This window comes from Elephas maximus, chromosome 7 (assembly GCF_024166365.1).
Source record: "Elephas maximus indicus isolate mEleMax1 chromosome 7, mEleMax1 primary haplotype, whole genome shotgun sequence".
Classification (NCBI taxonomy): Eukaryota; Metazoa; Chordata; class Mammalia; order Proboscidea; family Elephantidae; genus Elephas; species Elephas maximus.
Window position 1 is genome coordinate 121,183,902 of NC_064825.1, and position 13,523 is coordinate 121,197,424.

Genomic DNA, 13,523 nt, shown 5'->3' on the forward strand with positions numbered 1-13,523 from the left:
TTTATTTTATGACCCCTCAGCACCGATACTACTACTTGCCCTAACTAAAATGAGACGCTATGAGGAGGTTTGCTGGCCTCTTGGGACCTTGATCAGTAGTTGCATTTCTGATCCTTAAGGTAGTACCTTACTACATGTTGTTGCTGTTTATTGTTAGGTGCCATCTAATCATAGGAACCCTATGTGCAACAGAATGAAACACTGTGAGGTCCTGCACCACGCTCAGGATCACTGTTATGCTTGAGCCCCTCGTTGCAGGCACTGTGTCAATCCATCAGATTGAGGTCTTCCTCTTTTTTGCTAACCCTCTACTTTACCAACAATGATGTCCTTCTCCAGGGACTGGTCCCTCCTGACGACATGTCCAAAGTATTTGAGACATAGTCTTATCATCTTTGCTTCTAAGGGGCATTCTGGATGTATTACTTCCGAGACAGACTTGTTTGTTCTTTTGGCAGTTCATGGTATATTGTATATTTAATATTCTTTGCCGTAATTCAAAGGTTTCAATTCTCCGGTCTTCCTTATTCATAGGGATAGGATACTTGTGGTGCAATGTCACATTACCACATCTAGCTACCAAAATACTCATGGATTGCTTGTCCTCCGATTTAGTAGGTCACAACTAACGCCTAGTGGAGTTATTCAACTTCCAGATACTTCCCATGCATTTTCCTGCTTAATGGCAGTCCTGGGTTTATATTAGAAGAGTGTAGCACTGTAACTTTGCACATAATTAGAAGAGTTGGAGATCAACGTTTTAGTTGCCATTCCTCCTACACTGTTTGTACATTTGAAATAAATTCTGTAATCAGAAACTCCAGGAGAGGATTCTCTTCTTCCATCTTCTTAAAGCATGTTTTATTTCCTTATTCCTCAGGCTGTAGATCAATGGATTTAACATGGTATTATAACAGTATATAAGACTGATACCAACTTGTTTTGGCTCAAGGAATTACTAGATTTAGGATACATGTAAACAGAGATACCTGAGTTGAAGAAAAGGGTCACTGCTGTCAGATGAGAAGCACAGGTGTTGAAAGCCTTGGACCTGCCTTCAGCTGAAGTGATCTTCATAATGGTGGTTAGAATATAACCATAGGATATCATGATAACCAGCACAGAGGTGAGTCCAAAGATCGCTGTGAGCACAGAAGTCATGACTTGAAAGAAACAAGTGTCAGAGCAGGACAGGATCAGCAGTTGAGACAGGTCACAGAAGAAATGGTTGTTGATGTTTGGCCCACAGAAATGCAGCTGAAGTAAAGCACACATTTGGGTAAATGAGCCAAAGAATCCAGTTATGCAAGATCCTGCTACCATTTGCAGACATGATGGCTGTGTAGAGCAGAGGGTTACAAATGGCAGCATATCAATCATAAGCCATGGCTGCCAGAAGACAGCTCTCAGTCAGACCCAGGCTAGAGAAGAAGTAGTACTGCATAGGGCACCCCATAAAGGAGATGAATTTATGCTTCTTAAAGAAGTCTGAGAGCATCCGCGGGGATATAGTGGAAACAGCAGATGTCTAGAAAGGAGAGTTTACTGAGGAAAAGGTACATGGGTGTGTGCAGATGGGAATCCATTCTGATGAGGGTGATAAGGCCCACATTCCAAGACACTGTCAGGAGGTAGATCCCTAGGAATATTGAAAACAGGACAATAGTGAGCTTTGGAAATTCACAGGATCCCAAGAGGATGAACCTGGTAATTGTACTATTTCTTCCCTCAGCCATTGCATTAACGATCCTGGGATCTGTAGGGAAAGAAAAGAATAAATCTCTAGGTCAGTTGTTATTTCAATTTCTACTGAAATAAACCACCTTCTGCTCACACTGAGCACCGAACAGAGAGAAATATTGCAGCATGTTATAGGAAATAACCCTGATTAACTTTGCTCCTATATTAGCCACAATAATCTCTGTGTCAATTTTCTCACATGTAAAAGAGGATAATTATACCTTTCATTATTAGTCCATCAGACTCTTAGAAAGAAAGTGTAACAACATTTGTAAAGCCTCTTTTTTAAAATGTTGCTGAATTTTAAAGATATTATTAATAGGATTTGACCTCTGCATATATGTGAGTGCCTGCGAGTATGGATTTAGATATCACACAACTGTTTTCAGATTGTGGTTCTTCTACTGTAAACTACATGCTTCTGAATAAGTCATCTAACACCTCTGTGCCCAAATTACTTAATCTATATGATGAGGATAATAGAACATATCTCCTAAGGTTGTTGAGGTTAAAAGAATTTATGTATATACATACATACATAGACACATAGACATATACATATACATGCATACACATATATATACACTCACATACATACATGCTTATGTGTATACTACCCACTGCCCTTGAGACTTTCAGTTAGCTGTTGATCACTTTAACCACTGCACACCCAGGGCTTCTGATATATATACATATACAAACATATGTATATATATATACATACACTGCCTGCTATGCGTACAGTGTTATTTGAAGTGGCATCTTTTAGAAAGGGAAGTTAGAGAATATCTTTCTGGTATAATTTTGAAGCACTTCTGTTCATGCAAAACTTTGTAATGAATTCTCAGGCCTTCCGTCACACATTAACTTGTTTTCCTACTAATGGAAAATTTCTGACAATTTTTGAACATGTGTTTCTATAACATCTTTCACCCAAAGAGGAATATCTGTGAAGGAAGATAATCCCACCTCATCCCAATTTGTCGTAGTATATAGCATAAACTGGTCCCCACATATGTTTGTAGCTCACTTTTATACCATCTATGTGGTCCAAAAATATTTAACATTTGGGTTAGTGAAAAAAAATTTTTTTTTCCATATTGGTGTTTGTCCGTAGATTATATATTGTAGATACACACACAAATCTATTCGGGGAAAACATATCTTAATCTCAAGTTTCAAAGATTTTGAACAGATAAAATCCAAGAAAAATGAGCAGCCCATTGTAAAAATGAGCAGGCATCATAAATCAGCAGCATAACATCACAGCAGGATTACACTATTATTCATCATACACAGAGTACAACATGAGTATGTTTAATATATTTGAAAAATTAAGAGCCTTAAATATGTGTACAAAAAGGAATTGTAAAGAGTCAATCAGCAACTCTAGAAATATAAAAAGTAATAGAAAAACATCACTTGATGGGTTATATACCAGATTAGACAGAATTTGTGATCTTTAGGGTATACTTGAACAAATAATCTAGAATGTAGTTGGATTTCAAAAAAATGGAACAACTAAAGAAAAACTTAAGAGACATGGAAGATATTGAGAAAGTCCAACTCTTGACATATTACGAAGAAAGCCTGGTGATCTACTACTAAAAATTACCCAATGAAAATTTTATGGACCCCAACAAAATATTCTGAGTTGCTTGCTTTGGAAATGTCACCTGGAGAGATTCAATGCTGGAGGAGGGCATTATGTTTAGTGAAGTGGAGGTCCGCAAGGGTCAAGGAGACCCTCAGTAAAAGAGATTGACACAATGGCTGCAACAATGGACTTGACATAGGTTCAAGGCATCCCAGTGCCAATCAGGCTAAGTAAAAATAAACTCAGACACACCATAGTCAAAAGAAAAAATATTAAAGACAAAGAAAATATACTAAAAGCATCCAGAAAGAAAAAAGAGATTATTTCCAAGGGAGCAACAATTAAAACTGATGGTAACTTCTTAACAACAAGATTGGAAGCTAAAAGACAGTAGAATGATATCTTTGAAATGATAAGAGAAGATTAGCTGTCAACTTTATTCCATAAACTCTGAAAACATATTTTAAAAATGGGAGTAATAATCAGATATGCAAAAAATGGGCTTTTTTTTTTTTAAATATAACTGTATTTCCTCATCAAAAACACTTTAAAGACTGTATTTGAAGCAGAAATATCCCAGGTGGAAGCTCTGAGATGCAAAAAAGAATGAAGAGTAAATAAATCAATAAGTATGTTTATAAGTAAATATTGACTGTATAAAGGAGAAATAATACGGTCTTGTGAGGAACAATAAAACAGAGTTTTTAAACAAGACAAAATAACATATTAATTGAGGAGGGCACTTGATTCTATAAAAGTGTTGCAAAAGTTCTGTGTCTTTCAGGAGGAGGGGAAATACATTAACTGAAGGTTTTGATAAATTAAGTATATGGTTTAGTACCTCAGGATTAACTCCTGAAAGAGTACGAATAGATTTTATAAGTTTCAAAGAAATAGAAGGAACATAAGGATGAGAAAAATATTTCAGTCATTCCAAAAGAAGATCAGAAAGGAGATGGGAAAAGCAATTATATAAAAGGTAGGAAAAACCAAACACATGAAATATCATCGTAGAAATACCCTCAGTTATGTCAGTAATAACAATAAATACAACCAGACTAAATGTTCCAGTTAAAAGTCATAAAATGTTAAGATAAAAAAATAAAAATTCCACCATAAAGTGTTCTTGACACAAAAAGCACAGAAAATTTGAAAGTAAAAGTATGAAAAAATATATGATAGGCAAATACTAACCAAACAAAACCTGGTATAAGGAAATGCCTATTAAATAAATAGACTCTAGGGCAAATCATTTCAAAGAATCAATGACTGACTTTCTTGTATTCTGTTTAAATAGTTATGAAAATTCTTAACTGATATGCACATGTAGTCTCAAAATACATAAAGCAAAAATTGACAACTTTAGAAAAGTAGGCTGAGCCATCAATCTCATGAGACAATTCAACACACCTTATCAGCAATGGGTAGATCAAGCAAAAAATATAAAGTAAACATATATGATATTGGTATGATACAGTTAGTTACAAAGTTTGGTCTACACCAAACATTTTTCTCCCAACTCCTGTAGAATATAAACAGTTTTAAGCAAATACAAATCATTTGACAAAATCGATGATAAATTGTCTGTCTAGAAAGAAACACCTGATAAATTTCCAAGGATACTAACTTAGTTGCTACAGTGTGATTAAGTTAGAAATCAATAACAAATTGGTAATTACAGAAACCACTTCATTGGTAATTAATGACACATCTTTAAAATATTCAGAAGTCAAAGAAGAAATTATTAGGGAAATTAGAAAATATAACTTAAATAAAATGAAAAATATTATTTATCAAATCTTTTGGATTTATCCATAGGTGAATTTAGAAATTTCAATATTCCCGATAATCTGAATATCTATGTAAAAAAATCCAAAAGACTGCACAGATAAATCATTAGAAGTAATGAGAGGTTAGCAAAATCAACTTACACAATAGAATAAATGTCCCCCAAAATCAAAAACGTCTAGAAATTTTAATAAAAAGATACAACTTTGACTTCTAGCCAACATGGCACCGTAGATAGAAGCACCACGCCTTCCCTCCTCAGCAAAGACCCAAAATACTAAGTAAAACAGAGACTAATATCATTCCTGGAACCTGAGTTGTCAAATGAAGAGATAAAGAACTCAGCCAAACACCTAATGGAATAAGAAACTGTCAGAAGAGAGACAGCAAGGAGATTCGTGCAAAGGTTCCTTATCAGCTCACACAGCACAGATCAGCCATCTTGGACTCCTGTCAGGGATTAGTGGACAGATAGCATGAGAAAGCGGCTCCATGGAGGTCCCAGGAGGAGACAGAGCACCTGGTAACCAGCAATACACACTTTCCCACCCCTCATCCTCTCCCTTCAGCTCTCCCTCTGAGCTTCCTGGCTGGCTGTGGTGGCTGGGCCGGCTTGGAGGTGCAGCATGTGTGCCACTTGGATTCACCCCAAACACATCATAAATCGGTGGACAGGGACTATGGGAAAGCAGCTTCACGAAGTTCCCAGCAGGAGATGGAGCACCCAGTAATGAGCGATATGCCCTTTCCTAACCCAAACCATCCTTCTCCTCCCCTTCACCTTTCTCTGTTTTCTGCTAGCCACAGTCTCTTGTGCGGGAGGCAACTGCTTCCACCCTGGGCCGCTTGCATTCGTCCTGCCAGCCAGGGTACCTGAGCTGGTGTTGCTTCTTTCAGTCTGTTTTGGTTTCTTCGGTGCCTCCCACCACCTCCCCATCCTTTCTCTCAAACACCTGGCTCTGTGTGCCATCTTGCTACTTCTTGAAAGACTGTGAAGTCCTGCTTAACTGGGCAAGCAATTCCTGGGTCTGAGACACCACGCTGGTGGGATCGCTGGGGTTATTTATTTATTTATTTTTGCTTGGTTTGTTTTGTTTTGCTTTGTTCTGTTCCGTTTTGTTTGTCTGTTTTTCTCTTTTACCACTTGGGAGCCCTTTCTAGCCATCCTGCACTGTGCGGTTTGGGAGCCACTCAGCCGATGTGCTCAGCTGTGCAGGTGGGATCCCTGGGGGCATTTCTTTTATCTCCCTTCCCTTCCCTTCCCTTCTCTTCTTTCTTCTCTCTTTTTCTCTTTCTGTCTTCCTTCATTTCTCAGTTCTGGTCTGTCTAGACTTACTTTCTTTCCCTGTCTCCCAAATACCTGGTGCTGTATGATATCTATACCTCCTCTATCCAGGCTATGATGCACAGCCTGGGAGAATTCCCTGGTCTTCACGGCCTCACTAGTGGATCACTTGGGGTCTTTTGTTTTTTTCTGTTTTAAAAATTTTTATCTAGTTTTTTTTTCTTTTTCCCTTTATGTTTTTTTTTTTTTTTCTTTTTTGGTTTTCTTCATTTCTCGGCTTCTCATCTCTCCACTACAACATCAAGCTCCCTTTGCACTTTTTTTCCTTTGTTAATTTGTCTGTTTTTGGCTCCAGTTTCTCTCTCTTCTTTTCCAAACTCGTAGTAGCTCCATACACCACAACCTCCCCACTCTTGCCTAAATACCTGCACTGCCTGCTGAACATCACACCTCTAAGCAGCACAGGCACAGCATACCAGAATGTGTCTTGCACTTTTTCCTGGCCTGCCCTATCAGCCCTAGTATGTGCCACAAGCAATCCAGCCCAGCCCCTCCCATTCAGCTGGACCTGTGCTGCTGTACCATAGCTGAATGACTGGCTCTGCCCATTGGACAAGGAGGTGAAAAGTGTCACGGCAACAGTTGAGCAAACAACAAAAAATGCACAGCCTGCCTGTTCAGACATAACCAAATAAAATGAAAAACCAGGACAAAACAAACAAATCTACAATGAAGAAATGAAGGAAAAAAAACTGCTGAATGTTCTAAAGAGAGCAGACAATATCAAAATGTATAAAGAAAACAGGACAGGGTGTTTCTAGTAGGCATCCAAAATAAAACACCAGACGAGTGACGCTCCAGTAGAAGAAAAGGCACTAGAACTACCTGATAGGGAATTCAAATCTCTTATATTCAGAGCTATCCAAGAGTTGAAGCAAAAACCAGAGAAAAATAAGGACGAAATAAACAAATTGGTAGAAAAGGCAGACAAGTTCATGTAAAATACAGACAAAAAAAATCAAAGACTTCAAGAAAAGAATACAGGAACAAAATGCCAAAAATAAGTTCACAACTAGAAATCACTCAAAAACAGCAATTAGAAATCCAAAACATAAACAAGTAGATTTCAGAAAGGGAAAATATCATGGAAGAGTTGAGGTCAAGTTTGAAGTGATGGAAGGCAGAATCAGTGAACTGAAGACTAGCACTTGGATACAACTCTGAGGGAAAATCAGAAAAAAAATGAGGAAACATTGAGAATTATGTGGGATAAAATCAAAAACAAAAATTGTGGAGTGATCGGATTTCCAGAACAGGGAGAGAAAATGGAAAACGCAGAGAGGATCATTGAAGAATTGCTGACAGAAAACTTGCCTAATATCATGAATAATGAAAAGCTGGCCATCCAAGAAGCCCAACGAACCCCATATAGGATAGACCCCAAAAGAAAAACACCAAGGCATATTATAGTTACACTCACTCACAACCAAAGGCAAAGAAAAAAACCTGTGAGCACCTCGAGAAAAACAAAAAGTCACATACAGAGGAGAAACAGCAACACTAAGCTCTGATTATGTGGCAGAAATCATGCAGGCAGGAAGACAATGGAATGACATATATTAAAACTTGAAAGAAAAGCATTGCCAACCAAGAATAATATATCCTGCAAAACTGACATTCAAATATGATGGTGATACTAGGACATTTCCGGATACACAGAAATTAAGGAATATGTAAAAACCAACCCAAACCTACAAGAATTATTAAAGGGGGTCCTTCGGTCTGAGAACAAACAACATCAGACCACAGGCTGAATCTAGGATGCAAGATTGTACCAGCAGATACCAATGTAGGAAATCAACTCTCAAGGACCATCCAAAACCAAAAGAATTGCGAGAGGGAAGCAGGGAGGCTAATCTGTAAATGACAACAACGTCAGAACAGTATTTCTCACAGGTTCCCAGGTGGTGCTTCTTGTCCAGAGAACACACTTTAAGAAGCACAACTCTAAATAAGGAATGAGTGAAGTGAGTTTTTTTTTTTTTTCCTGGAAGATACATTGTTTTGAAAGCCAACAGAATGATCGAATATAGCTATACCCATTCCTAAGCAAAACCATAGTCATCACCCGTATTTTTCTTGACACCGCCAATGGTTTCACACACTCTAGGGGAAAGGGCACACATTTGTTGAAGGAACCCATATCCTTTGTCAGAACCTAAGAGTAAGATAAATACTTCTAAATCAGAATTTCATCATTTATTTCTGTCGTTGTTGGCTGCTGTCGAGTTGGCCGCCAGCTCATGGCAGCCCCAAGTGTTGCAGAGTCCAACTGCATACAGGGCTTTCCCTGCTGCAAACTTTATGGAAGTAGTTCACCAGACCTTTCTTCCGTGGTGCTAAACTATGGGTTAGCAACCAATCACAAACTGCTTGTGCCACCCAGGCTCTTAAATTTATTTCTAGATCTTCTACCTGTATAGTATCCGAATGGGTTTTCTTTAATTTTGGAAAATAATCACACTCAGGGGATTAAGTGAAAATTTTAAGAGGTTGTTTCATTGTTTGAAACATCACCATCCCATTTTGGAGAGAAGTCTTCTTAGAATGACAAGTAGTGTTTGAGTTTCTGAATACCAAAAATAGCTTAAGTTAGGATGGGAAAAAATATCCAAACTGTTTCTGTGGGCATCACTATTTTTCCTGATGGCTTCTGCTGAACCAGCTCCGGATCCCATGAGATCCAGAAACCCTGAGGGAACAGCATTTCTCCTGGGATGTGAGCATATTGCTTTCAGTAAAATTGGTTTACTGTGGTCCTTTCAGAAGCAAACGGTGTCCCTGCAGTTTGAAGTGTTCATAGAACTATTGCCCAGTGTAATCTCCTTAAATTAGCAAAGGAGAGCACGTTCTAACCTTGTTATTTTTTCTTTATTACTCTTTGCTAGTAATAAAGAAGGGAAGGAGGAAAGCAAGGAAGGAAGGAAAGAATGGAAAAGGAACTCTGTGACCTTGGTCAGATTACTTATTCTCACTATGCCTCAGTTCCTTGATCAGTATGGAGGGAGAGAAGAAAGGAGAGAGGAATGGTAGGAAGGAAGTGGGGAAGCAGGCAGCCTTGAAACAGTTATTAACCATCCCATAATAGTCCTTTTTCAGGAAAGTCTACTCTTGCTACATTTTTCTTACAACTTTTACAGCACTGCACCATGATTGGTTGAATCCTCAGGTTTCTTCTCTTCTCCTGGGGGGAGGCTGGGGCACAGGCTCACTGACTTAGAATTTAGCAGCTGTATGACCTTCCTGGAGTGGCAGTCGTGAGCCATCACCTTTTTTTAGGGTTGTGCATAGTATATTTTTAGAGCCGTGCACCAAAATCCATTCACTAAAATTGTGCAGCCTGTGCAGGCATCACAAGACTTAAGATTCTCCCCCCACTGTTCATGCTTATATATGGCACTCCCTATAAAAGTAGCAAATCTGCCCTGGTTCAGGGAGCTGGCACCCTTAGGTCACGAGACCGTGCCAGTCTCCCAGTTTGCAAACTGTGAATCAACCTTTGTGTTCTTCCAACCCTGTGTCTGGCTGACTTCAATTTGCTAGTCTGTTTGACAGGAACCTATTAGTTGACAGCTTCAGTGGGAGAAAACACAAAAGGAACAAAAAAGAGGAAGAAAGAAAAGAAGGAAAAAAAATCCATGTTTTAAAATTTCAAGGAACAACTTGACCCGTTTGTAAAAGTAATACAATGTGGACCATTTAGCTCCTTGGATCCTGAATTTACTTAAATTCAGCAATTTTGTGGGTGTGTGGCTGAGGGCTTGTTCATTTGTATGTTATACCATTTTAAGTCCTATCTCAAGACTCCAGACTCACTGCTGTCCAGTCAATTCTGACTCACAGCAACTATATAGGGTAGAAGAGAACTGCCCCCATAAAATTTCTAAGGCTGTAAGACTTTGCAGAAGCAGACTGCCACATATGTATTTATCCCAAAGTCCTAAATAGACCTTTCAGATGAATTTAATCAGAAACAAGAGGCTCCAAAATGTGAAATAAATGTTGATCTTGTGTTGGAACTCAGGCATTATGACACGATGGGTCCTAATTTTATCATAAAAAGCGTTTGCATACTGACAGCTTTGAACAAGTAAACAGACAGATGAAGTATAACTGGCTCAGTACGGTCAATTTCTACTCTTATCTTCATTTCTGTCTTCATCAATAATAATAAGCCATATTGAGCACTTACTGTCCTAGTCTTTCTTCAGATCCATGTATTAACCTGTTAAATCCTCACGACAACCTCATTTTAATAGGAGGCACAGGAAGTTAGGACACTTGTCCATGGTCCCGACCTTACGTAAGTGGCAGGGCTGGGAGCACTCTGGTACACTGACCCCAGGGTCAGGCATTTGACAATGACACTGTCCTGCACATTTATATACAACATTTGTGTCTATTTTAGCTTTATCTTCTTAGCCATTAGGAATATACCATTTAGTGCAATTAATAAGTTGATAAAAGTTTGAAGATAATTTTAAAATTATAAAAAAATAAGAGTAAACTAAAAAAATTAAAAATTTCCATGAATTGTGACTTATGGCTAATTTTTTGGAGGTTAATCACCAGGCTTTTCTTCTGAGGCACCTCAAGGTTGACTTGAAACTCCAAACTCTAGGTTAGTAGCTGAGCGTGTTAACCATCTGTACCATCCGGGGACTCCCTAGACATGAGGGGGAGGGACTTTATTAATAATGTGAGGACAAGCATAAAGTAGGTTGTATGGTCATTCAACTCTTAAAAGTTTTTACAAAACTGTCATTCATTGTGGGTTTCGTGATTATGTTCTCAGACTGTATGGTCCTGCCTTGGATTACACTCTGTTACTTAGGCGCTCTGTGACCTTGGTCACATAATTTAACCTCACTATGCCTCAGTTCCTTGATCAGTAATTTGAGGGTGATCATAGAATAACTGCCTGATAAGTTTGGGGTGATTTTAAATAAGAGGATACCTGTCAAGAGCCTTGCACATGGTGGAACTCAATACATCTTAGCAATTTTATCGCTAATATTATTGTTTTAATTTCTCTATTTTTTTTCTGTCCATGTTTTTACGGAACTATTTCAGTGGCTGAATAATACACTATTCAAAGTTTCATTTAGCTAATGGTTTCCTTACTATGGGATATTTACCTTGTATTGATTTTATTTTTAATAATATACATGAAACTCAGATATTCGTGATCACCCCAAGCAGTAACTATATTTGTACTACATATGTTAACTCTAACATAAGTATAATCTGATATTTTACTTGCTTTTTGTCTGTAATTTTAAACTTGATTATTAAAAATAATTCAGACACAGAAAACAGCATCAAATAAACATATAGCTTAATGAGTTATTATGAGAACACCCTTGTAGCCAGCACCCAGGTGAGAAGACAACACTTTTCAATCCACTCCAGAAGCCCTCCACCTGCCCCACCAATCACAGCCCCTCCTTCCCACCTAAGGGAGCCTATTGTCATGATAACCACTTCCTCACTTTTTTAAGTAATTTTATCACTCAGGTTTTCATCCTTGAACACTAAATTAAATTTTCACTGTTTTCATGTTTTCTCTTATCTCTCTTTTTTTCTTTATTCCTCTTAGAAACTCATGTTCATTTTGTGGAGAATCTCCAATCCTGGAGTCTGCTGATTGCCACCCCATAGTGTACTTTAATATGTTTTCCTCTGTATTTCCTGTAAATGGGGAGTTCCGTACTGTTGTAGTGAAGCACCAGACTTACACTCTGCTAAAATTAAACTGAGTCGTTTTGAAGGATAAAACATTTGGCAAATAGGCGAGTCACACACAACCCCCAAACAGGATGCCGGCGTGTCCCAAATGGCAAAGAGAGGGTGAAGTTTTCATCTGGTGACAGGAACAAAGAAAGCACTATGTGGCAGTGTGCTTCTCTAAAGATTTACAGCCTTGGAAACCCTGTGGGGTAGTTCTACTCTGTCCTATAGGGTCACTATGAGTCAAAATCGACTCCACAGCAGCAGATTATGGTGTCAGATAAATTCAAGTTAAATTTCTCTATCCTTCATGGTCTGCCCTTTTTATGTCTTATTTAACATACCCCTCTCTACCCTGATGTGAGAGTTGTTCCAAATACTTCATTGTGCCAAACATGAATTCTTATCCTTCTAGCTTGTAGTAAGTTTCTTTCACACCCATGGGCTAGCCCTAAAGACAAAAATGCTAAAGGTTCAATTTTGTAAACAATAGCTCACCACTATCTGTACAAATTTCCATAGTAGTTACCATAGGCTGAGATATGCTGTCTTGATCACCAATTCAAAATAAAGTTTTATTTCTTGATAACACTACATATCCATCTTGGGTCAGTTGAGGGTAACCTTACCCTGTGTCATCCAGTAATGGGAGCACTGGGAGATAACTACGCAGGAAAAGACATATATAAAGCCTCTGCCTGGAAGTGACATATGTCATGCCCAAACATGTTTCATTTGCCAGAAAAACTCCCACATTCCACCATCAGTTCAAAGGGATGAAGAAGCATAATCCTCCTCTAGGGTGGGGAGGGGAAGCAGATACTGATACACAGACACACAGCCTACTACAGGCTAATAAGGTTCATTTTTGTATGTTTTTGTCCTGAATCCTAAGGGCACCCCATAATCAATAATGCCAAGAGACTAAAATAAAGGTGAGAAGATAAGGGAGCAGGGAAACTAGAGTACTGGACATGGAACAATGAGAACATAAATAGATAGTTGACACATCGTGAAAAATATCACTGAAGAATCTGTGTAGAAATTATCAAAAGTGACGGGAATTTCCTGCCTAAACTTTCACCAAAAACACAAACATGATTATTTAAAAAAATTAGGATGAAAAGGAACATTCTGCCTTAAGATTCCCATTAAGAAACACCAGTAATTACTACTGATAAATAGATGAAAGTCTAGCCAGACTCAAATAGTATTTTCCACCAATCTTGAAGTGATACTAAAGTATATCTATTTAAAACCTATATCCATATTTTGTATCACTTATCCTGGAATAATATAGGCAAACCTTGTAAAACAATAATG

General features: G+C 38.2%; 1 pseudogene; it reads right to left on the reverse strand.

The window, feature by feature from the left end:
- Positions 1-811: 811 nt before the first annotated feature.
- Positions 812-1,739, reverse strand: LOC126080610 (olfactory receptor 1440-like; annotated as a pseudogene).
- Positions 1,740-13,523: the final 11,784 nt, after the last annotated feature.